General features: G+C 37.0%; 1 pseudogene; it reads left to right on the top strand.

Annotated features, from left to right (window-relative positions):
• Window positions 1-6,454: 6,454 nt before the first annotated feature.
• Window positions 6,455-9,123, top strand: LOC131012375 (myb family transcription factor EFM-like; annotated as a pseudogene).
• Window positions 9,124-26,314: the final 17,191 nt, after the last annotated feature.

Here is a 26,314-nt window from a genome sequence, read left to right as displayed (position 1 = left end):
TTCAAATTAAAAATAAAAATGGAGTCAACTTGTGAGATAACCATATTGAGCAATGAAACTCAATATTTAATCACTTCTTTTTTGAGATAAAATGGTGAGATATATAGCCTTGAAGTGAAAATAAGGAAGGAAAAATGGTGAATTTCTCTTTTAAATAAAATGTGAAAAAAGAAAGAAGACATTTGAATACATAAATTTTTATTATTCCGATCCTCCTTTTTTCATAATAAATTTATCCATCAAAGTAAACGCACCCGTATAAAATAAAAGTGCTCTCTGAATAGGGTATCAATATGGGATTTGAATCCCGTGTTGATTAAGTATTTTTCTTACGTGGCTGACGGATATTGTTGTCATGATTTGGTTTGATAATTAATACAGTATAATATTTTCCCGTTTGAAAGAAAATATGGGGTTGAAGCTGTTTTGCTACCTATATGAAATGGACGAATATATACCTCTAATTAAAATATATACAAGGCTAGTTTATTAGTACTATTTAAAATTAATTAGAGCAATAGTATTAACTTGTGTATAGAAGGGACAGAGTGAATTTGGTATTTTGACAATTAATTAACTTCTCGGATACCTTGTTCCATTTTCAATTGATATTGTGTTGATGGCTGTGGATTGTTTGTGATGAATCATGGTAGATAATGGTGATGGCGGCTTGTGGGGTTGAAAACATAAATAAAGAGCACACACATTTTTTAGGACACATGTATACTAAATCAGTCAGACACTACATTGTATAATTAAAGCTGTTTGTAAATACAAAAATTTCTAAAGTTGTGCATGAGTTGATGATTAATTTTTGAAGAATTACGAGACTTATAAATTTTATTAAATAAATTTGTGATATTTTATGGATGAATATATTGCTATTATGTTTCTCATAAAAATAAAAGTATGTCACACAATTTAGAGATATTTAAGGGTGTAATTTATTTTTGTAACATATATATATATATATATAAAGGTATAGTTATTTCTTTAAAACATATAAAAGTGTAAATATTTTTTAAGATAGTGTATTTATTATTAGTTCTTACAAAAAGTAATGACAATTAGTAAATAACAAAAACTTTAAAAGCAAAAATAAAAATAAAACTAAAATAAAAATAAAAAGTTAAAATTTGAGAGTGTGTTTGTGGCACGGAGAGAAAGAGGCACAAACATATCACGGCATTTATATGTAATAAAGGTATTTTATGATAGCTTTAGAGTACGTAGATATAATTATACGGATAGATGTAAAAAAAATTACTACTATATAATTTTTTAGATATATTAAAATATGCACTCACATTTTTATATATAATAAAAACATATATATAGATACATGTATGAGTATAATTAAACTTTACTATTTTTAAGATGTAATGAATTTTATGACACATTTCTTAATAGTGTTAAAAATGTGCTATTTCCTGGAAACTAACATATATAAGTATCTTTTTTAGTTCAAAAAGTTTGAACATTGAAGCCTTTTCAACTACTAATTCATAAACAATAATTTATAATAGCATCCGCAACGCCCCTACTCGATCCCCCGTTGCAAGCCCTCCCTACTCGAGGGCTACTCGAACCATCGAGTGATACTCGATCGGCGGTGTGTGAGGTTATTAAAAAAAATTAAAATTAAAATTTGAAAAAAAATGATAGTTTTGGCAGATTTTTTTTTTCTCTTCTTTAAATACTCCTTCTTCTCCAACACCTCATTCCAAACCCTAAATCCATCTCTTTCTACCATCTTCCATCTTCTTCCTCTCTCTATCAACCTTCATGGATCCACACACAACCCAACCAATATGATCCAAATTGGTGCCCCGATCTCTCCGCCGATTATCATCCTGATTTTGCGGGATGCAACTTGGGGGATGACCATCCAACCGGCGAGGAGAAGTCACCGGCGGCCCATAGTTTCTCCAAACCGAAGAAAGGAGGCCGGAGGAAGGAAATCGCCTGCAAGATCAAGCATGACAAGAAGGCGTCGGCGGAAAGAAGGACTATCCGTCATACCTACACCCTCGAGAAGACGGACCTCATCGTCCAAATTTGGACGGAGGAGACCAACGACGCCATCCGTTGTCAACCCCCTCATCAGCGCTAACCTCAAACACCGCCAAATTAAAGGGCACGGGGCCCGAGTGAGCTCGGATGTGCGGCTCTGGGAGGCAATTTGGATAGAGACGTGCACCCGGTGGCCTTCCGGCCATTCGGACGACATGCTCCGGGACAAGGCTCAAATCCTCTTCAAAGGTAGGAGCCCAACTAAGAGCGCGTTCAACTATTGGAATGCGTGGAAAATTCTCCGAACAACCACAAGTTTAAGTCGATGTACCTCGAGGGAGACGTGCATTCCTCGAAAATGACGAAGACTACGGAGACAGGCGAATTCACCACCTCGCGGCGTCGGGCGAGGATATCTCGTCTTCCCGGCCAATTGAAAACAAGGCGGCGAAGGCGGCGAAGGGAAAGGGGAAGGCGTCGCAGAGCTCGGAGTCTCCACCCGAATTCGTGGAAAGGTTGGACAGGTCCGACCAGAACTTGAAAGCAATCACCGCCGAGTATGCCTAGAAGAACGAGCTCAAGAGGGATGAGCTCGATATGAAGCTCCTCAGCACGGATACTACGCACATGACGGATGCACAAAGAACATTGCACAACTACATGGTCCAAGAAGTGCTCAAGCGTCGTGGACTTATCTAGAGTAGGATTTTAATTTATGTAGTTTTTAATTATGTTTTTTAGGTTTTAATTAAGTATTTTTAAATTATGTCTTTAGGTTTTTTTTTTGGGTATGTTGTAGGATTTTAAATTAATGCAATTTAAATTTGAATTAAATTGTGTTATTTAAATTTAAGCAATTAAATATAAATGAAAACCATAAAAATCAAAACTAAAAAAATCATATAGGCTATCAAGTAACCCCACTGTGGCCTCCTCTACTCAATGTGATCCCCTACTATCAAGTAAGCTATCGATCAAGTAGGCTATCAAGTAAGCCCACTGTGGATGGTCTAATGCTCGTCCTGTATAAGAAAATTACCAATGTTTAAGTTGCTAATTATATAAAAATAAAACAATGATGAAGAAAGACAATATGCAATATGAAAACTACATTATATTAATGGTAAGAATTTATAACACTGGAATCAGTAGAATGAACGTATATATTTATTGGATTCATCATGCAATTAACTGTACCCGAAAAATAATAAAAAAATACTAGAGTTTTCACTATTTATAGAATTCAAACTAAGGTACTGTATGTATTAATCAAAATATATTATGCACTCACCATAAATCTTAGTGATTGAATAACTAAAAATGATTTTCAAATTCATACTTTAAATAAGAAGTCTTCAAATATATATATATATATATATATATATATATATATATATATATATATATAGAGAGAGAGAGAGAGGAGAAAGTTCAATAGAAACACAAATATTTTCAGAGAAAGGAGACCAAATCTTATGCGTTGATCTTATCTAATTTAACGGTCAGCGTTCGTTCTTTTAACGTTCAACGAGAATTGTGTTGAACGTATACAGGGTTCGAACACCAAAACCCCAAACGTTCAATAAAATTATTGGTATGTTCAACCGTGTTTACTGACATGTTCAATGTTTCTCCATTCTCTACTTATATATTCGTTTCTATGGAACTTAACCCTATATATATCTTAGATTGATTTGTGGGTATTGATTACATGTATCCTATGACTGATATTTACCTAAAGGGCGATTTTTTTTACCAGGGTTCAAATCCTGAGGGAGCGAAAATTTTATCAATTTTTTTAATATCGTTATTTATCAGTATATAATGTCTTATTCAACACTATATACTGTCTTATTCATTGTACTTATGATCTCACGAAAAATAGCGATCTCATTGGAGTACACTCCTATATATATATATATTTTTAGTCAAAAGACGCAAATATAAATCTTTATGGTTGACAAATACATATATAAATATGGTGGCATACATAGAAACCCTAAGTGTTATTAAAAATGAGCATGAAACAGAAGGTATATTCACATGCAGAGAGACGACACGGAAGAATATTTTCGATACGTGTCAGAAGAAGAATCTGAGCCAGCAATACAAAGATAAACTAAACCTACATAGCAAAGCAAGAGAGAGAAAGGAAGAGAATCTGCAGAAAAGGTGTGAATTGGAGGCTTGTACCCGAAGCCTTATTATAGAAAGCGACCAACCATTCATCATTGCATTCCCCGAATTCGATTCCCTTTTCTTTTTCAACTTAATAACCCTTTCCTTTCTTTTCTTTCTTACTTTTTCATTGGATTCATTATATTGCTCTCACATGTAATTAATTCACGAGGAACGTGTTATGGATCTTGCTGTAAATGAAATTAAAGGTTGAGAGTTCATCAATTTGCAAAATATGAAATGATTTTCTTGAAAGGAAAAAAATAAAAATAAAAACACTAATTAATGGGAGGAAGAATCTTGATGGCTTACAGCCCACTTCAGTAAAGCTGGTAGCAAAAGAAGATTCCCATATCCCTTAAGAGTTCCTTTGATATTCTTTAACAAAGAACATCTTTTCTTCCTTTAAGCTTCGTGGATTTCTGTGCTCCTAATTAGAGTCGTAGAATTAGAGTTCAGATATTCCCTCGAAAGAATTTAACCAGATAAATATACATTAATATTTTGTATATATATGTGTGTGTGTATTATATTCTTTCTTTCATTTCAAACAAAAATGTGTCGCACTTGAGCAGATATTCGCTTTAGCACCTCTCTTAATGCACTTTAATGTAGAGGAATTATGCAACTTTTGAAAGTTGAAAAACCAAAAAGAAAGTTGTTGTGTGGGATTGATACTGAATTGCCATTTTGAATATTTCCTCACGCCCTTTATTGCATTTTTTTTATGATAATAATAAACTAATAATATGCTTTCACCGTCTAAAACCATCTACATCGAATACGATATCACATTCAACTATGAATCTTTATTTTCGTTTCCGATTTAACTACGCCGTTAACCACCTACGATTTCCTTCTTTAACTATTAATTATTTGCGCTCATTTTCTTCATTAAGTACAAGTTCACGAATATCTGTCCCACCAAGATCACATTATTTATACATCTTATGATTCCGAACCCCTTTTAACTAGAGACTTCCATATTACTATTTCAATTATTAAAGAACCATCTTTTTCTTTCCTTTTTTTTTCCCCTTTGAATCGGGAGATATAGAGGGATTGAGATATTATTAATATAGCTTTATTGATGAAAAAGAAGAAGAAAACCTAATCGAACCCTTAAAGCACAGGCGCCAAAGAAGGGTCGGATCTCGTTAAAACCTTCTAAACGAAAATCCCATGGGAAAAACGTTAGAATTAGGGAAAAGAGATAGAGGGATTGAGATAGTATTTTTGTATCTCATCCTTAGAAATTATTATTGTATAATTATATATTTTTTTTCTTTATCTAATTCAAGTATCCAAGGATTATTGCAAAGTGTGGGCATTAAATTTAGGGAAAATCTATTATTTTCATGATGCTTTTTGTTCACTTTTTATTTAGTGATAATATGAAGTAGTCCCTCGCATATCTCCAAGTTGCTGCATCATTTCATTAGTGAAGCATTTCACAAGGTGGATAGTTGTTATGATCTTAGTTCTTAGAGATTGCAATCTCTATGATCGCGTAGTGGTATATGGATATATATATATATATATATATATAAGTGGTGCTGTATTATTAATTATCTTGCACATTTGCTATTACCTTCATGAAAACCCAAATGCAAATGTATGCAATTAAGTACAAATTTTCGACTTAGATATTTTTGTGCATGTTGTCTTAATTTGATCAATTAATCTTTAGACTTTCCAGCCGATCGAACCCTTTCTCCCGAGTTCACTCCAGCACATGCTAGTGGAGCAAGTAATTTTATTACTATCCGATCCTAACTTATTAATAGATTTTGGACTCATAAGATTATAAAATTAATTAGATAAACTATATATAAAAAAAATACCATTAAAATTGTGTGTATAATTAAGTGAAAAAATAATATAGTTCAAGATGTGAAGTACTACTAAAATATAAAAAGATATGGGAGGGTGAAATCCAAAAAATTCTCAAAGGTTAATTGATAAAGCTAGCGTAATTTCTTTAAAATTAGATTATATTGAAAAGTAGGACGTACCACAATATCTAGTACTAATATATTTAAGGCCACATTAAGTATCAAAATCTTGACATTATCTTCTTTTCTAGGATAACAAAAACATTAAAGATCAATTATAAATCACATGAAACTAATTCCATTTGATAAATGCTATTGAGATGGGGATGAATATAAGTTCTCTTTTTACTCATCCTTTTCCAACCTATTTATTTATTCCAACTTCTTTAAATTTCTCACACAACCCTAATTAAAGGGCTAAAACAAAAGGAGTATCAACAATGTAAAGTGTGAAAAAGGAAAAGGAAAAATAAAGTAGTCCAAGTAGAAGAATCATTTGCTTATGGGTATTATAGTTTTAATTTGAAGGCTCTCGTAAAAAATATATATATTGAAAACAAGGTTCTTTGAGAGACCAAGTGATTCCTTCTTGCAGGAACCATTAAATATAGCCTTTTCTTCCCTTTGCTCTTTGCAAGAAGTTACCATCCCTTATCTTTTCCCCACTCTCTTTTTTCTACTTTTCTTTTTTCTTTCTTTCATTTTCCTCTTCTCTTCTCTCCAAAACTCCACTTTATTCTCCCTCCAACCCAACCCTAGAGAACCCCACCCCATCCCCCCTTCTCTTTGTGTGTTTACAAACATCCTAAATTCTCCCTTTTCTCCTACCATTATTAACTGCAGTCCCCAAATCTCATCGATAAAAACGAATCAGCTTATCGTGTGTTCTTGGTTTTAGACATACCATTACATGATTCTACTGTAATTCCATCTACAAGATCTTCACATACAGAAAGCAAAGAAGATTGCTTAATTTATGTTATAGATCAAGAAATGATGGCATCTCCATCCGAACTTAGCTTCGACTGTAAACCCCAAATCTATTCCATGCTCCCAAAATCCTTTGGAGATCAAGCAAGTGAGCACACTCAAAAACTCGAAGAATTCCTCGGTCGCCTCGAGGAAGAGAGGCTCAAGATCGACGCCTTCAAGCGCGAGCTTCCCCTCTGTATGCAACTCCTCTCCAACGGTAAAAATTTCAAACCCTAATTAAATTCAAAAAATGCATCTATTTTTTTTTTTTTCATTTGTATTGTGTTAGTGATGATGTCTACTTGTATTTTGCACAGCAATGGAGGCGTCGCGGCAGCAGCTGCAGTCGGAGAGGGCGAGCCAAGGAGGAAGGCCGGTGCTCGAAGAGTTCATTCCTCTCAAAACTTCAAATTCTTCCAGCGTTGAGATAGGCGAAGGAAATATGTCCGCAGACAAAGCTAACTGGATGACATCTGCGCAGCTATGGAATCAAGAAAGTGAGGGGGCCAAGGCCCCGCAGTCTCCACTGACGTCGCCGCAGGAAACTGATATCAAGCTTGCTTTGAATTGCAAGCAGAGAGTGAACGGCGGCGGCGCTTTTCTCCCCTTCTCGTCCAAGGATAGAGCCTCCTCGCCCTCCGGTGAAGCGTATCCGGAGCTAGCCCTCGCCTCCTCTCATAAGGAGGAGAAGAGGAGTTCCTCGGAGACCAAGAGGGAGAGCGGCGGAAAGTGCTCCGTCGAAAAGGAGCAGGCTTGTGGGACCGCCACGAATGGTTCCCAGACTCACCGAAAGGCGCGGCGGTGCTGGTCCCCGGACTTGCACCGGCGCTTCGTTAATGCTCTTCACATGTTGGGTGGTTCACAAGGTGAAGTTTTTTTATATATATATATAATATATATAAAATCTTATAATTCAACCATATTTTAAAATCGTGAAACCATAAAATATGCATGGTATATTTGCATGAAATTTTTGCGTTACATATAATTTGATACATGAAATGATAGCTAATAGTGGATTGAATTATATGATAATTATGGTGCTGCTCAGCTTTATAGTTTATGTTTTTGTTGGCAGTAGCTACTCCCAAACAAATTCGAGAACTGATGAAGGTGGATGGCTTGACCAATGATGAAGTTAAAAGCCATTTGCAGGTGCCCCTCTCTCTCTCTCTCTCTAAAAAAGCACAAAACTACGTACACATGTACACACCAAAAATCAAAACTGGGACATTCATGCTATAAAAAAGAAAAGAGTGTATCTTTTAGTTGTGTTTTGTACTTTTGTGACTAGACATATAATCTCTGGTTCAAGAATAAGACCAAAACTTTGAAATTTGTGAAAGCAGAAATACCGACTTCACACTCGAAGGCCCAGCCCGAGCCCACAAGCGGCGGTCACGGCGGCCCCTCAGGTGGTGGTCCTAGGTGGCATATGGGTCCCGCAAGAATACGCCGCCGCCGCCGCCGCACACGGCGGGGCACAGGCCCTCTACGGAGCGCACCCCGCCACCACCCACCACGTGTCGCCGCCCTTCTGCTCCCCAAACCCGCCGATGCAGCAAGACATGTACCCCGCCATATCTCCACCGCCTAACCACCAGCTCCATCACCACCAGCAGCTGCATTTTTACAACAAGCAGCCTCCCGTAACGCAGAGAAACAGCTCCCCGGAATCGGACGTCCGGGGCGGCGGCGGCGATCCCCTCGGAGAGCATCGAGGACGGGAAGTCGGAGAGCGGCAGCTGGAAGGCGGACAGCGGCGGCGACAACAGCGGAGAGAGGAGGAGAGTCGAAGGAGAAGAGAGTAATGCAAGTGTCGTCAGTCTCAAGTTCTGAGAATTATATTTAATTAACCAATGTTAGTATGATTTAGGACATTAATCATGAAAAAATTTTAGGTTTAGCTTTTTTGGTTGTTCAAGATCATAAATTTGAAAGGTGTTGGTTTGGAAGTTGGAACCATCCTAATTAATTATGTGCTTCTAGCTAATTAATGACAAGCTTAAGTCAAATCATGTAGTATTCAATTCAACTTTTGTAGTTCAATTAAGAATTTCGTATTTCGAAAGGTATGTAATAAGATATTGGGGTTATTGCCATAAAATACATCTAAGTTTGCCAATTTTCTGGTTTCTATCATTACTTTTTTTTTGCCATAAAATACATGAATTTATAATTTGTTTGTAATTGTCCCACCATTTATAATTTCGTCCAAATTAATCTGAGGTCAGTCGGATTGCCAATGTAGCTGCCGGAATTGCCAACGTGGCTGCTGGAATTGTCAAATCACACATACACACACTTCTCTCTCTCTCTCGCTCACTCTCTCTCTCTCTCACACACACACACGTTGACACGCGCAGACACAGACACAGAAGATACACGCAGAGCCGCCGCTTTCCCCCACTAGCAGAGCCCCCTCTCCACCGCCCTCCCCAACCAGCAGAACCTCCCCCCTTCGCCGCCCTCCGCCACCCTCCAGTCTCTCTCCCTCGACCAAAACCACCAATTTTTTCAAAAACTCGACCAAAATCACCAATTTCACCATGCTCAATTATAGATCTGCAAATTGGAAGACTTTGGGTGAAAGCGGCAGAGATCAAGAGGGAAAGTGCTGGTGGCGGGGTTGGGGGAAGGGGAAGGCTCCGCCCACCTGGCAGGAGAAATGGTGGTGGTGGTGGTGGTGGTGGTGGGGGTGGGGGACGGTATGTTGGGTTGGGGGGTAGGGGGCTGGGGGTTGGGGAGGAGGGGAAAGAGGACGGTCTGTGGGGTGGGTGGGTGGGTGGAGTGGCAACACATCATCATTCTCAAATAAATTAAATGCCACGTCAGTGCCACATCAGCCATGTAAATGACACATAAATTTCGATTTCGCCGGAGATACCCACCGTGGGAATTTTACGAACAAATTATAAATTTATGTATTTTCTAGAAAAAAAAAAGATGATGATATAAATCAGAAAATTGACAAATTTGATGTATTTTATAGTAATAACCCCTAAGATATTAGATGGAGTATTATTATGAACCATGTTTTCCGTTCCCGTTTTATTCATTTTGTTTTTCAAATCATATACATGTATTATTTTATAAGTCCCAGAATGGTTAATATATAAATAAAATAAAAACTTTTCAAAATTATATAAACTTTTTCATATGGAAAAAGAAATATAAAAATAAATCAAATTTTGAAATACCAGCCTGCCCAAATACACATAAAAATCTTGCAGCTACCCAAGATAATACCAGACGAGATACTTAGTGAGATACTGAGACACAACAGATAACAAAACCAAAATCAACAGATACAAACACACGATATGGTAATCCAGTTCGGTGATAGAACACATACGTCTGGGGGGGACTCGCCCAGGGAAAACGATTCACTATGAGAGATTAAATTACAGCAGGACTTACACAAGACTCAACCATCTATGCCTCTATAATTTCCCAAAACCTCAACACTAGTAAAACGTCGAAAGCTAGATAACACTAACTTTCTAAGTGTGAACCCCGACGAACACACTTACTCCCTTACAACACAAACACCAACTCACAAAGAAGATAAAAAGACAAATACTTTGCAAGCAACAATATTAAATACAAAGTATGAAATACCAGAACATACACTCCAAGCTATGATGTTCTCACTGACAGAAACGTGTTGCTCACCAAATGCTCTAATAAATGTACAACATACCGAACATAAACTTGAAACAATATGTTTTCTCAAAGGAAAGTGTTACGCTCATAAACTGCTCGATCAATTGCACGAAAGAAAAACCAAACCCTAATTCCAGGAAGAGATCGACTTATATAGAGGAGAAACCAAAGTGTCCTTCTTGGATAAGGACTCATACTTGATAGCTTGCAAGTCAATCCAAAAGATACACAAAGATCTCTTCGAAAATCACTCAAATCAGGAAACCACATCTTCAAAAGCTTTGCGCTTATCAGCAAGGGAATCTCCAAAGAATATTCTGATGCAGTCGTGATAATAACTCTGGTAACACAGATGGTATCAATAACCAAAGACTATATAAATGACAATTATAGAATAGAGTATCTTACTCTAACCAATTTAATTAATGAAATTTGGATTGTTAGCTCTTGAATAAAGTTGTTACGTGATTTATCCTTAAACTATAAAAATAAAAACTAGATACAATTCCTATACCTATAGTATAATTTCTAATAATTGAATAAGTATGTCTCAAACTAATTTCACAATTTTTTTAAAAAAATATTCACTCCATCACATAAGAATGAATCACTTTTTTCTATTGTCGTCCGTCTCATAAGAATGTATCACGTCTATTAAGCTCGATTTTAGAAACACGAGTGAATAAAATGTATATTTAAAAGAAAATAATTAATATTTTAATATAATTTTAAATTTAAATTTGAATTTAAAAATTTTCAATTAAGCTCGATTAAGTTTGAATAAATTCGCCAATCTCGAGATATTTAGAAAATAAAGTTAAGCTCGGTAATACTCGTTTAACATGCATGTGTGATAATATGTTGCGTATGACATCCGTTTGAATCTAATCAACACTATCACTCTTAAAATTTAGCTGTTAACTAGATCTGATTACTGAAAATTAAAACAAAATCTTGACATTGACAAAAATAAATCCTTATATCTATTGTGGACTTCTCTTTCAAATCTTCAAAAATTAAATGAAAGCTAATATATATATATATATGTTGAAGTGCTGCTTCTCCTTCAACTCCTTTATTCTCTTCTCTCTAACATTGTCAAAATTTAGAGCGATCACCTTCGCCTGCTCCTCGTCGCCGTCGATCGATTCTCCATATGAATGCCCATATAAGGTCTCAAGCTTAATTAGTTCTCTTCTTTCTCTCTCTTGTTTCCTTTTTGTGTGGTCATGAAAATTCGCAGCCACATCTTTTGACGTGCATTGGGTAAATCACATTTGAAAAATCAATTAAGTATTATATATATACTTGAACCTATAGAGACGTGATTAGTGCTACTTTCGAATTTGCAATGGGTAAATTATACGAGACAAGTAGACAGCGAAGCGTAGGTCGTCAGTTGGTACGATATTTTCTCTCTAATCAATAAATACTTGAGAGTTTGAGTCAAATGGAGAATCACTATTAATTTTTTTTTTTTTTTTTATAAAAACTTGGGTACAACCAAATGTATCGTACAACGTCTGAATTAATCCGCACCCAAAATATTTATTTATACGAGAGTTTGAGTTAGCAAGAGGGAAATGGAGAATCACTATTAATCTTTTTTTTTTCTATAAAAACTTGGGTACAACCAAATGTATCGTACAACGTCTGAATTGACCCGCACCCAAAATATTTATTTATACGATTCAGACCAGAATACGGGTTCGGGTTAGAGTGCGGGTCATGATCTAAGTGAGAATGTAATCTGCGGATTGTACGGTACACCTGATTGCACTCAAGATCCTCTCTTTATTTATATATATATATATATATATATATATATATATATTTTTAAGAAATTCGAATAAATTCATACTACACTTTTTTTTAGCTCCAATTCATACTACACTTGGAAAAGCAGGTACACTTGGAAAGCCAGGTATGATATAATCGAACCTAAAGAAATTCATATATTTACCGAATTGAAAGGTCACCATGGGACTGCTGGAATAGTTCATCTATGACTATATATTGAGGGATTTTGAGTAAGGCTGGTATAAGTATATTTATATATATATATATATAGGAAACGGTTATGAGATAACACTTTAAAATGTCTAAATTAAATATTTGTGTAAAGGTTTAAAAATATTTTAATGTTCAAAGGGTTGTATTTTTGTACATAACCTTTGCCTAATTAAAGTCCAAAAAGTATTACTCCCTATATCCCTCAATTGACGACCAAGATATAAGTTGTGAATCGTATGATTTAGCCTATATCCAAGCCAAATGCGTAAGATGTTTGCTATATTAGTTTATTAAATTTGTGCTATTTTTGTACCCTTTTATTTCTTAGTTAGTTTGCATGCTGAATTTGAGTTAATTCGCGCACTATTAATAATAAAATATTAACGTTTCAAAAAAAATAAATTTATTTTGTTAGAAAATGAAACATTTTTTTAAAAAATGCGGATACGTAGTTTTTTCTATGCTTTCAATATATCTTGTTGAATCAATGGAATGAGAACATTTGTTTATTATAATAAATGACTAAGTTCTAATTCTAAGTCCATTAAAATTCAATTTAGATATAAAAATGAACTGTACGCGGGCTGCCCCAAAAAATTTAGCTCAGGGGCACCCCCAAGCAAATACTTCCTTACTTAATAATTCAACCCCCCCTAATGACAAATTCTGGATCGGGCCTTATTCACGATTAATTAACCTATATTCAAATTGTGAATTCATCACGAATTTAGAACTGTTTTTGAATTTAAAAACATTACCCACACAAACATCACAAAACTCGATATATTCCAAAGTTGTTAAATAAAATGTAGACTCATAAGGCCTACCAAACATGCGCTAAGAAAACAAAATTACATTATTCGAGCGATTCGAGGTAATAAAATAGTAGAAATGAGAGAGAGAAAAGATCCAGAACCTTCTAAACTCCTCACAAACATTACGTATGGTAATGGCATTCTCCACAAATAAATTTCCCAAATACTATGATTTTAGTTATGCATCACATCACTTCCCGCAGCCTCGCCGCCGCTGAGGGTGATTTCCGTCACTTTCGCCCACTCTCTTCCTCTCATCCCCTTTATCAACAACTGAAATAACTGTAATAGAGTAATTACGTAATCTTATATGAATATTAATTAAATTTTATTTTTATGAATACTTTTTATTATTATTGCTATGAAAATGAATAATTTTATAAATTGACTTTTGTTTTTTATGTAGATTTTAAGTTTTTCAGATATAATCCATTAATAGAAATTTGATTAAGCCCAACCCCAACTTTAGCCCAAACACAATAATTATATTCTATAAAGCATGCCCATACTTAAGCGGGCCGTATCTGACGATGGACCTTTATGATTCTAATTTTTAAAGTTAACACAAGATAAACATATCATCAACTTTTTTATAGAGTTCTTAGATTTTCATTTACTTCAAATGAAGGTTTAAACTTTGTATTATACTGTAATTGGATCATCAGAATCTTATTTTATTTGATTCTTTAACTCTGAATTATGTTATTATAATATTCTCAAATAGATCCATAATAGCATAACGCTAAATATATCGAGTAATATTTTATAATAGATCCATAATGCATTTATAGTAGATATTATAAAAATAATTTTACGATATAATTTGACCCTTAAACCTTAGTTTGGAAAGCTATTCTGGTTTTTTTTTTCACCGTATCCTAAAAGAATGTAATTTCATAAATGCAACAAAAATTATATTGTATGGTGTATAAAAGAAGATAGAGAAGGGAGAAAAATATTTATTTTGAAACTTTAAAATTGTATAACTTTCTTATAGAATAGAATTTATAAAACAAATAATTCCTGAATACTTGTATAATATAAGAAAGCAGAGATAGAACAACATTTTATTTTAAAACTTATAATTTCTTATTTTAGATATATTTTTTATGCTGGATATTTTATCATTAGTCAAAATACATGTTTTTAGAAAGAAAAGAAAGAAAGAAAGAAAGAAAGAATAAAAAAGCAAATACAAAAAAGTAAAGAAACTTTTATCGTTTAGGGAAAATTTTCATATTTGGGTTTATGATTTCCATGTGGAGAGGGAGAGAAAATTATTCTTGAAAATATGAAATTAATTAAAAATAATTATAAAAGTACTGATTAGATGAGAGATTTGAAAAAATAAGAAATAAAATTCCATAAAATCACGTAAGAAAGAGAATCGATGTATGACTTTGAATCACTAATAGTACTATATATAAAATAACTAAACCAAACTAATTAAGGTTTAAGGGTCAAATTATATCATAACACAATGGTCAATGACTCAAGTGACTTAACGGAAATAAAATAAAATCGCGAAAGGATTAATCAAAAAATGTTTGCTAGAAAGCAATATTTTATCCAACAATTGGGCTTACCACTGCCCTTTGGATAGTCGCAAAACCTTGGGTATAATCGGATGTATCTATAATTAGATTGATCCGCACTCAAACTTTGATTCATATTCTGATCCAAATTCACATTATGTAAAGACTCAAATCGTGTAAATGATACTATTCGATTATACAAATGATACAGCTTATAATTGACATTATTCGGTTATATAAATGACACTGTAACATTTTAAAATATTATAGTGTCGTTTTCAATTTTATAGTGTCATTTAAAATATTGTAGTGTCATTATTATAATCTTATAGTGTCAATTACAGGAAGTGTCATTTATATTTTTAAATAGTGTCAATTATACACAGTGTCATTTACAATGTTATATATATTGTCATTAATTTATACGCAATTTTATTTGTATAACAGATTAATGTCAATTACAGGCAATGTCATTTGTATAGCCAAATAATGTTATTTATACGATTTGAGTGATAAGAATACAGGTTTGGATCAGGATGCGAGTTAAAGTTTGAATACGGATCAACCTGATTATACGATGCACTCGATTGTATTCAAGACCACCTCTCGGATAATAAGCACAAAATCCACCTTTTGGCTCATTTATCTGACTTTTTATGTCCTACTTTTTTTTTGTACGTTTTTTTTTACTTAGTTCCAATTTCTTCCATTTCTGTTAGTTTTACGATTATAAAAAGCGTTAGTAAGATCCAAGTAGTGTTTACACTTATTTTTTTAATATTAAATTTGCAAAAATTTCAATCAGGAATGCCAATACTATATTACAACAAACTTATAGTGAAACTAGCATCACTACCAAATGCTTACACATTATTCACCATTCTCTCTGCTCTTAGAGCACCCGCAATGGTGCTCCGATAGGGGGGTCTCGAATCACCCACTGCAGTGTTCTGTGACCCGAGTGAGTCCCGATAGAACGAGGCTGTCATGATAGGAAAAATTTGCTGTGCACGCGCTTAATTTAAAAAAAAAACATTTTTTTTTGGAAATCAACGGCTAAATAGCCGTTTTCTCTCTCGATTCTCTCTTTCCCCAAGCCGTTTTTCTTCAATTTTTTTTAAAAATAATTTCTATTCTATAAATACCTCTCATTCAGTTCTTCAATCACAAAAAAAAAAAAATTATCTCTTCCATTCTTCATCTATTTCTCCTTCATTCACACACACAAACGGAATAGGGCTGGAATATTTATTTTAGGATATGTTTTTATTTTTCTAAGTTTTTATGTAATTTTTAGGATTTTAAAATTAATGCAATTTCAATTATTAGTAAATTGTGTTATTTAAATTTGTGCAATTAAAATTAAATGAAAAATACAATAATCAAAACTAAAAAAATCAGGTCATGATGTCATCTCACTGCAGCCTCCTTAACCTAATGTAGTTCCCCCCTCTATCAGGTGCTAATGCTCTTATAATTATTGTTATAATTGAGTTTTCTCTGCTCATCTTAATATCTACATTATATATATCCCCTTTCTCTCTCTCTTATAATATTTTTTTCATTACATTTCTCAAAATTTGTAATTTTGTTGATAAAAATATATGCAATATGCATCTTATATTAAATATAGTATCAAAAACCTTAATTTCATAAATGATATGTGAATTATGTATATAAATGATAACACTTACTTTTCTATGTTTTCAATTTTTTTTTTGATGATAATTATATAGGAATTTGAGTGAATGTAATTGCGTTGTGCTTAAATTATTTTATCTTGTGAAATTAGATACTTGTTCGAACTTTGATGGAAGTTTTAGAAATATTAAGGACGAATTAGGAGAAATAATTTGAATTAAAGTTGAAGTTTATCTCGATACAAGTTTGTGGATCGAAAATCAAAATTTAAACAAGGAAAATTAATATGACCGAAACAAGAAACTGAATGACAATAGTGAAAACTCGGCCATCACAGAGATGGTAGAAAATTTTCCTTGTCCGTGTTAGATTACTTGTCGTGTTTTTGTTAATTTAATTCCTATCCTCAACTTGCTACTTGTTATTAATTACACTGTTTAGCTATGATTTATATTATTAGGATATTAGTGGTCTGTAAATATGTTTACTCCATATATAAATAGTATGTATATAATATATGATGTATTATAGGTTTAAATATTTCCTTTATTTATATAATTTCAATGTTTAATAATAATATTTTACTTTAACTGTGCAATTAATTTTTATTATTTATTAAATAAAAAATGTGTAATGGTCAAAATTCGTGTAGTCCATTTAAATATAAATACTCATGATCCAATTGGCTAGTCCAATTAAAATGGTTAGATTAATTTTTATCAAGTTGGCCCAAATGCTAGGTCATCAAGGTCAATGAATCAAACCCTAAAGGCGACAACTTGAGGAAGAAGGCAGGAGAAGTCACGATTATCAATTTCATGAAAATCGAGACGACTAGGGCTTAAGGACGCACATGGGTCATTAAAACCCTAAATGGCTCTCCCGTTATGATATAAATACAAATCGACTAGGTCAATAGACCTATCCAATCATTCGCACTTCAATACGTTTTCTTCACCTTCTCTCCTCACTCGCACTATTCTGCCTTCACGCTCTTAGCCTTAGGTTTTTCGATGACCAGATAAGCCGGAAAGACCCAAGGACCCCCGCTCATTGGTCAATTGCTCTTCAACTCTGTTGACCAGATCGACCCAATTTAATCATTAATATCATTTGCTATATTTCAATTATTTTCAATTCGATTTCTTATATTATTTACTCACTTACCGACACCCCCACCGGTGCTTCAAGGAGGGCTCTAACATTGTTCGTGTTTCAGGTTGCTAATACCCATCGTATCGAACGTACCTAAGTCCCCCTTCCGTCGCTGTTGGATCTATCCCCAGCAAAATGTCAAACTAAAATAAAGACATCACACAAATTAAATTAAATGTATAAATAAAAATAGAAAAAAGATACTAATTATTTCAAAAACATTCACTACAAAAAAATTCGGGATTACCGGCGGCGATTCCCGTCGGTAAAAAAGGGGCGGCCGCCGGCGATTCCATTACCGGTGGCATTACCGGCGGCCCGCTACCGCCGGTTATAATCTCGTCGGATCGAGATGAGATTGCCGGCGGCGAAGCTCAGCCGCCGGAGATTGGCGGCGGCCCTACCGCCGGTATATTTTCTCGGGAAACTCAGGTGGTTTCCCGAACATTTACCGGCGGTTCTCGCCGCCGCTGATTACCGGCGGCACGATGCCGCCGGTAATCAGCGGCGGTAGAGATGCCGCCGGTGATCACCACCACACCGATGGTCGTCGATGTTGGGAGATTACCGGCGGGCCCGTGCCGCAGCTAATTACCGGCGGCATATTTCCGCCGGTAATTAAATAATTATTTTAATTATATAATTATTTATTTATTTTATTTATTTATTTATTTATCTATTTATTTATCTCCACTAATATTTTCGTATTTATACAATAATTCAAACCTTAGGCGAACTTCCCAGTGGGTCACCAATCTTAGTTGTGCTCTAAGTCAAGCACGCTTAACCTTGAAGTTCCTTTTGAATTGTCCCCAGCAGAGAACACTCGTATAATTGATATATCTATTGCCTATTAAATCATTTAAAGGCTATTTCAATATACAATATATATCATATATTCATAACATTTGAATATGAGGAGATAATATCCAAGTAATGTTGTTAATTACGGACCAGTCTCGTGCCGCCCGTATTTTTATGGCAAATAAATATTTATTTTTTAATTTTTTTTTAATATTTTTTTATCAATATAGTTTATTAATCATAAGTATTTTAATTTGATAGTTTTAATGTATTTTTGAATTCATTTGCATATATGTCCTTATTTTTATGTTTTTTACGTCGAAACAATATATCTATTTATTAACCAATATGTTATTAATTTTTTTTTATCAATCTACGTTATAGAGTATAAGTATTTTCATTTTGTAATTATAATGTATTAAGAATTCATTTGCATACCTTGAATTCACTCACAATAAATAGGACGATTTGAAAACATAAAACAATTAAATTGTTCAACAAAACACAAATGTTAAACAAAGTTCAAGTGTAATTGTGTTTGTTCAGAAACATAACATAAAGCAAAAAAAAAAAGTTCAACGTGATATAGATACATAGAAGTGATGCTCAAGGTAGCTGACCCGACCGCCTCAGTATCTCCTCGAAGTATGTCATCCGCTTCTCAAGGGCCTCACGTGCTGCTCGTTCGGCCTCACGTGCGGCTCGCTCGGCCTCACGTGCTGCTTCTTGGGCCGCCCTATCCTCCTCAGCTAGGGGTGGAAAATCGGGTTGCGGGTATCGGGTATACCCTCACCCGTCCCGATACCCGCGCGGGTATCGGGTACCCGATACCCGCAAAATTCGGGTGGAGGGTCGGGTGCGGGTATCGCATCCTCAAAAATTGCGGGTAGAGGGTACCCTCGGGTATACCCGCGGATACCCGCATTACCCGCAAATAACACATATAAATGCCTAATCCTATTTCTTCTCCTTCTTCTCACATTTCCAGATTTCCACTCTCATTTTCTCCAACTTCACGCATCCAAGGAGATTTCCACTCTCATTTTCAAAACAAAACAAGACGCTATGCCATCATCTTATTTCTGCTAAATTATATACTCCATCCGTCCCTAAAATAACTTCCTCTTTTTCCATTTTGGGACGTCCCCCAAATAACTTCCTCTTTCTTTCTTTCCATTTTTGGAAACCTACCCCACCACTAATAATACTTTATTTATTCTTACTTTTCACTTTTCACCACTCCCAATACTAATTATAACACTTTTCACAACTTCCAATAATAATTATATCACTTTTTCTTCATTATCAATACACTTTACAACTTTTTATTAAAACTCGTGCCGTCCCCAAAGAGGAAGCCATTTCAGGGACGGAGGGAGTATGTAACATTTGGAGGCATAAATGGTTGCTAATACATGTTTGATAAAATGCGTGTGTGTGGCAGCAGATTCCAAAGTGGCATGCAGACAGTGGATAAGCTCTTATATAAATTAAAGCTTGTAACAGAGTCGAGCTGTAATTCACAGCACGAGTCATTTTCCGAAATCATCAGAGCCGTTTTTCTTATCCAAACATATACTCCTTGGCATCTATGTCTCTATAAATAAAAGCCAAATTTGCACACACATATGGTAAGTAGCAAGAATTATTATGGATAATCGATGAAATAGAAAGGATATTTTCAATTTTTTTTGTGAAATGCGGGATAAAATACCCTCTCGCGGGACGAAATACCCTCCAGCGGGACCAAAAACCCGCAAAATTACAATTAAAAAAAAAATCGCGGGACTGTGAGGGTACCCTCGTACCCGCAGCGGGTATCCGCTGAGGGTATTCGGGTACCCGCATCGGGGAAGAGGGTCGGGTGAGGGTGCCGTTTTCGGCAGTTTTCGTCCCGCGGGTACCCGCATTTTGCGGGTAGGGTACCCGCGGGTACCCGATTTTCCACCCCTATCCTCAGCCCTTTGAAGATGCTCCTCCAGTGTGGAGATCCGAGTCTCATACATCCGCTGAGACATCTGGGAAGAGCCTGTACTGTTAGTAGACCCCCTACTAAACTGGCTCACACCGGCACTTCCAGTGCCGTACAGTCGTGACCTACCGGGACGTACGAGCTCCAAGTAGACCTCATCGAGTCTGTCCTCTCGTCCTGTCTCAGCAGCAACGCGACGAATCTCCGCCTAATTCATACATAACAATACACAATTATTATAAAATAAATACATTTTACTATGTATTACTAATATTTGTTCAAACTTAAACATTTACATCAAGGTTGGCATCATTTTCTGACACAAAAGTTCCATCTGCGTACATGTGTAGGCGGAGGAAAGTGTTGTAGTTAGATGCAGTTGGGGGGACTTCACCATCCACGAGCTGTTCATGCATTTATATAAGATAAATAAGGTAATATATATATATATATATATATATTTATATTTATATTTATTAGATAAATACTTAATATATATTTATATATATATATATATATAATATATATAATATATATTTATTAGATAAATATAGCGTGTTGAAGCTTTTTTAGCGTTTTGAGTTTCGTTCTCTTTCTCTCTTTTTTACGAGCTCTTTTGAGAGTCTCAGACCCCTAGTCTGCGTCTTTGTGCTTTCACGGGTTTCTTTTTCTTTTTTCTTTCTTTTTATATAAAATCGCAATTTAATAATATATGTATTTATTAGATAAATTCTTAATATATATTTATATATATATATATATATATAAATATATATATATATATATATATATAATATTTTTTTTGATCAATAAAAATCCATTAAAAACGAGACGGTACCAGAAGTACCTAAACGTCAAACAATGGGTGAGTACTCTTTAGAGCACCACAAGGAAAAAGAAACGTTGGACTCAACAACATGGAAGATTTTGTTCCAACTCCACAGCCTTCCTTTGATATCTTTAACAAGATTTGACGCTTCCCAATTCTTGTTCTCGAACCTGCTCTCATTCCGATATTTCCATACCACCCAAACAGTTCCCATCCAAAGAGCTTTAAGGAAATTCCTGTTTCTCTTACCTCTTCCCCCTCCAATGAAGGACTTGAAATGATCTTCGACTCTCTGTGGCTTCGCCGTTTCGATTCCGATCCATTGGTGTATTTGGTCCCAAACACGGTCGACTTTCGGGCAATGAAGTAAAGAGTGCTCCACCGTTTTCTCTCTCCAAACACACGCGTTGCACCACTGCTCTTCAACTGGAATCGGGATTTTCCTTTTGAGCAAGTTTTCACAGGTTGGCAGCCTGTTGCAAATGCTTCTCCAAGCTGTCACCCTGGTTTTGTGAGGGGCCGGTGCCGTCCACAATTGGGCCGAAACTTCTTGGAACCCCCTGTATGATCTCCTTCAGCCTTAGCACACTCCATGCATGCCTCTTTAGTCGAAAAGATCCCGCCCGCTGCACTCTCCAATACCAGCCGTCCTGTTTGCTTGGGCAAGAAGAACAAACACCAATAACAGACTTCAGGTTCGCCTCCATCACCTTCTCCCTTCGCCACTTAAGGTCCCACACCCACCCTTCCTCCGTCCATTTCCCGGCCCCCTCAACACTACCATCTTTAAGAAGGCTCAGATTAAAAAGCCTAGGGAAGAGAAACTTGAGAGGGCTGTTACCCACCCACACCTCCTCCCAAAAACTGACCTCTCTCCCGTTCCCCAGGATCCTTTGAACATTGCTCCAAAACCACCTCTCTCCCTCTCCCCCCGCCCTACCAACAATTTTGGACCACCACCCTTTCATTCCTCCCCTTTTCTCGACCTTCCACTCCCCTCTCTCCCCTTGACAAGTCCCCATACAAGGATTGGATAACCCTCACCCACAACGCCTCCTTCTCCACCAAGTACCTCCATAGCCATTTGAACACCAAGACTTTGTTAAACCATTCAATATTTCGAAACCCCAAGCCCCCTTGAACCTTGTCGACACACAGATCTTTCCATCTGAACCAAGCAATAGATCTAGACTCACCACACCCCCCATAAGAATTTTCGGAAGATGGAGTTGAGGTTATGGATCACAGATTTAGGAATGAAAGTTGAAACACTGGAATACCTTGAAGGACCGACTTCACAAGAACGATGCGCCCTGCCAAAGATAAAGATTTCTTCTTCCATCCTCTGATTTTCCTCAAAACTTTATCCTCCAAGAACTTCCAGTCAACACTGCTGTTCATCCGTCCCCCAACCTTGATACCGAGATAATTGAACGGAAGAGATCTCTCCTTACAGTTAAGCAATCCCGCCCATCTGCTCAAGCAGCCACTTTCAACTCCAACACCCATTAAGCTACTCTTGTCGAAGTTGATTTTGAGCCCCGATAAGAATTGAAAAAGGAGTAGGATCCTCTTAATACAAATCACATTCCCCTCATCCGCCGCCAGAAGAAAGATTGTGTCATCCGCGTATTGCAGATGAGACACAGGAATTTTATCCGACCCCACAACAGCCGGCGCCATCAACTGGAGGTCAGTTGCTCTTTCCATCAGAGCATTTAACCCTTCGGCAATGACTAAAAAGAGGAAAGGGGACAGCGGGTCCCCCTGCCGAAGACCGCGTTTCATTTTGAAGTCCCGAGTGGATGAACCGTTCACCAGCACACTGCCTGACGCCGACTCAAGGCAACCCTTCACCCACCTCGAAATTCATAAATCCTAGTAAAGCATCAAGGAAATCCCATTGGACGGAGTCGTAGGCTTTTGCGAAGTCGATCTTGAAGAAAATACGCCCAATCTTCTTTTTCTTTGCTTCCGCTATAGCTTCATTAAGAATAACCACTCCATCAAGGATGAACCGTCCTTTGATAAAAGCACACTGTTTATCCGAAATAATAGACCCCATCACCACCTTCAGCCTCCCTGCAAGGGTTTTTGCAATGATTTTGTATAAGCTATTGATCAGCGAGATCAGTCGGAACTCATCCAGCTTGTCTGCCCCTTCCTTCTTCGGAGTAAGCACGATGAACGAAGTATTGCTTCCTCTAGGAATCCTCCCATTCTCGTAAAATTCTTTCAAGACTTGAAGAAGATCTTCCTTAACCGTCGACCAAGCATTTTTCCAAAAGGCAAAGGTGAACCCATCAGGTCCCGGACTCTTGTCTCCACCACAGCTCCACACCGCCTCCTTAATCTCCTCCATCTCGAATCCCCTGCACAGCCAATTTCGCTCTTCATTGGAAAGTTTTTTCTTGAAAAAGTCATTGGGGAGGTTTGGCAGTTGCCGCCATCTTCTTTTGAAGAACCCCTCAAAGTGTTCCCGGACTTTGGATTTAACCTCCCCTGGATCAGACACCCACTGATTCTCGAAATATAATCCCGCAATTTCATTCTTCTTTCTTCTCCCGAGAATCGCACGATGGTAGAAACCCGTATTGAGGTCGCCGCTTTTGAGCCAACGGATCTTGGCTTGCTGTTGCAAGACCTTTTGTTTGTCCTTCAACTGAAGAAAAATATTTGCTTGAAGCTCATTTCTTCTTATGATTTCGGACTCCTCCAAACCCTGCTCTTCATCTTTCTTGTCAAGAGCAAGCAAATCTGTCTTCATTTTCTGGATCCTCTCATCAATATTCCCAAAAGTGGTTTTATTCCATTCTTTCAAAACCATTTTCAGTTTCTTTAGTTTTTCACTGACCACGAAGCACCTCCACCCCGTCACCCCATTCTCTATCCACACTTCTCTAACCCGTTGTTCAAACTCCGGATGAGACGCCCACACATTGAGGAAGCGGAAAGGCCGTGGTCCCCAATCTTCAACTTTTGACATCAGAACAATAGGGCAGTGATCCGAAATGGTGCGTTGAAGACCACGCCCTATCGACCCCTCCCATTGTTGAAGCCACGCATCATTAACCAGGAACCTATCAAGTTTACTCTTACACAAACCATTTGGCTTGTACCAAGTGAATTTGCGCCCTTGGGATCTGATTTCCGTTAGGCCACTTTCATGAATAAAGCTATCGAAAATCCTGGCTTCAGCAGCCCCGAAAAATTCCCCACTGCCTACTCTTTCTTCCCGCTTCCGCACCGCGTTGAAATCCCCCATCACACAAACTTCGCAATCATCATTTTGTTCCACAATAGTTTTAATAACATCCCATAGTCTAGACTTCTCCTCCGAACCTGCTGGTGCATAGACATTAATGATGCAGCACCTAAAATCACCTTGAGTCCATTTTCCATTCACAACCACTGCCCCATTGACCTCCCATTTGCTAGAAGCTTGGAAGACATCTTTGTTCCATGCACTAACCAGCCCCCCCAGACCTCCCTTCAGAGTTTCGAATCGCAAGGTCAAAGTTATCGGCTCCCCACCAAGAGTTACACAATGAGGGATTAAACTCAGTCATTTTTGTTTCTTGAAGGCAACAAAAATCAATCTTTTGCATTTTGATAATCTCACTAACGTCTTTATGCTTCCCACAACTCCCAAGGCCCCTAATGTTATAGGACAAAAGATTCATGGACACTTACTTGGTTGACTCCCAGCTTCTGCCCTCGTGCATCCTCCCTCTTGGCCCTCGATTTGGTTCGCCATTTCCTGATCTGAAAGTGGGCTTGAAAGCCCCAAAAATTTCCCCAATTTCCAGATTTCCACACTTTCGGATTCCAGATTAGAAATAAAGTTTCCCCATTTGTTCTTTTCTTCTTCTCTCACTCGCGCCTTCTTCATCTTCTTGCTCTGTTTCTTTTTGTTCTTGTCGAGCTCTTTGCTAGAAAAAACCTTCCCTGTGACTTCCTGAACAGAACAGGATCTCTCCTCGCGTTCTGACTGTCGGGGTTGGCTCTCTCTATCTACGCCAGTCTCAGAGCCGAGAACCGTGGATGAGACCTTACCTTCGACGATTCCCTGACTGGAGAAGCTTTTTCCCTCCTGACACCCCTCAATTCCTTCACCCCTGTCCACCGAGTCTTCTCCCTCTAAAAGAAATGGGGGAATCCCTTCGATTTGGGGCCTCGAAACGACCAGATCGAAAGAATTAGAAATGGGCTGGGCCGCAAAAATATCAACACCATCTGAGCCTCTTTCTTGAAAAAGCCGGCCTTTCCCTTCTTCACGGGCCTGGGCTTCAATTGGGCCAGAGTTAGGCCTAATATCTCCCTGCCCAACGAGAATATCTCTGTTACTGTTTCCCAGTTTGCCCTCATACACAGTTTTGGCACACGTAACATTCTGCGCCGTCTCCCCATCATTTGATGTCAGTGCCTCGGTCCATCCCCCCGCACTCGTAACTGGAATCGAAGAGATAGTTCCTTGGGAAACTGAATCGTCATCACCATTGTAAGTTTGCTTTTCTTCGTCCTCGATCGTAGCGTCTGCCGGTCCCGTTGATTCCTCCTCCCAAGACCATTCGGAATCCGATTCCGTCCCCTCCTCCTCCGCCTGACTCTCCAAGTAAGGGTTGAGAGCTTCTCGGACCTCCTCAACTCTGATTTTGAAACACGTCCCCTCGATCACACAATCCAAAATCTTGTCGCAAGAGTGAAGACCCGTGGCAACTTGGATGAAAGCTTCATCGAGCTTTGCCTTTGTCGATGTTCCTTCATGTAATTTAAGGACCGCACCGAAGCTAGCACATGCAGCGTTGAAGAGGCGGTGATTCCATGCATGTAGAGGCACACCCACCCATTTTGTCCACACCGCTCTTTGATGAGAAACATCACCG

The sequence above is a fragment of the Salvia miltiorrhiza genome, chromosome 2 (genome assembly GCF_028751815.1).
Source record: "Salvia miltiorrhiza cultivar Shanhuang (shh) chromosome 2, IMPLAD_Smil_shh, whole genome shotgun sequence".
NCBI lineage: Eukaryota > Viridiplantae > Streptophyta > Magnoliopsida > Lamiales > Lamiaceae > Salvia > Salvia miltiorrhiza.
The sequence above is the reverse complement of the archived record's forward strand: the minus strand, read 5'-3'. Positions and strand labels throughout refer to the sequence as shown.